Raw genomic sequence first — 1,146 nt, forward strand, 5'->3', positions numbered from 1 at the left:
CTCTCTGTGCCTCTCTCTCCCTCTCTTTATTCCTTCTTAACCCTGGAGCCTTTGTAGCCAGAGGCAGACCACCCCTTCCTCTTTCAGCTTTTGGAAATGAGCCCGGGAAAGTCCCCCCTCCCCTCCTGGGGTCCTGGGCCGTGCAGGTCGAATCAGGCCACCTTCTTCCTGCCTCTGGGCCAGTGTGATTCTGGGTAAATCCCGGGCCCTCTGGGACTCGGCCGATGGCCAGCCCTTCCATGTGATTCCTCTAGAGCTTGGGGCCTTCCTTTCTCTTCCATCCCTCCTTTGAGGGTCTTCTGGGGTGACCAGGCCAGCCAGTTCGGAGGAACCTTTAGCCTGGATGCCGAGGGCCAGCCTGTGTCGTGAATCCAGTTGCTCTGTCCTGAAAGGTCACCCCACCTCACCCCTGGTCATTTCCTGACCCAGGGTCCTGCATTGGGGCAGGTTAGACTCCGCTTGAGCCCCTGCCCGTAAAATCATGGTCAGATGGGCTCTTGGGTGCAACCTGCCCCAGCCCTGACCTGTGGAGGTGGGGAGGGGCCAACCAGGAGGGACAGGGTTGCGTCACCCCAGTGCAGGAGGGGCTGGGCTGGTGTGCTCTCCCGTGGCGTGGGACTGCGTCTCTCTATTAGTATGCGCTCCCTCACTCTGGGCCACGTAATCTGTTTATGCACCTATGATATCAAAAACAGGAGGCAGGTGCTGCGGTCCTGCGTTCCTGGGAGTCAGAGGAGGGGACGTTTTATGTCTACAGTGACTTGGCAGCCCCTAATCGACGTCTGCTAGAAGGAACAGACAGATTCCAGATGGCGTGGCAGTGCTAGAGGAGGTGTGTGTGTGTGTGTGCATGCATGTGAGTGTGCGTGCATACGTGTGTGCACACGCCTGTGTGTGTGTGAGAGCATACGTACGCCTGTGTGTGCGCTCGGCAGGGCTCAGCAAACAGCCTCCCCCGGGGCAGGGGCCGACCCTCCTCGGTCCCCAGCATGGCTGGGTCACGCTTGAACACAGCCACGCAGGGACTAGATTACAGGATCCAGCAGGCCCCAGGGAACGGGGAGCGGGAATTGCTCTGCTAAATGATTTTGAGCTGTCAGGAAGGGCTAGGAGTGGTGGGTGGGGGACGGCGGGGAGGAACCGGTG

At 59.8% G+C, this 1,146-nt stretch overlaps 1 protein-coding gene across 1 annotated transcript in view; it reads left to right on the plus strand.

Moving 5' to 3' along the window:
- The first annotated feature begins 641 nt into the window (after positions 1-641).
- Positions 642-1,146, plus strand: part of RAI1 (retinoic acid induced 1) — a 17,000-nt gene continuing 16,495 nt past the window's right edge. The window contains exon 1 of the mRNA XM_008067860.1: positions 642-832. The gene's annotated coding sequence lies outside the window, so the exon portion shown is untranslated. The remainder of the gene's footprint in view (positions 833-1,146) is intronic.

The sequence above is a fragment of the Carlito syrichta genome, unplaced genomic scaffold, assembly GCF_000164805.1.
Source record: "Carlito syrichta isolate Samal-C Ts95f unplaced genomic scaffold, Tarsius_syrichta-2.0.1 Scaffold107910, whole genome shotgun sequence".
Taxonomy (NCBI): Eukaryota; Metazoa; Chordata; class Mammalia; order Primates; family Tarsiidae; genus Carlito; species Carlito syrichta.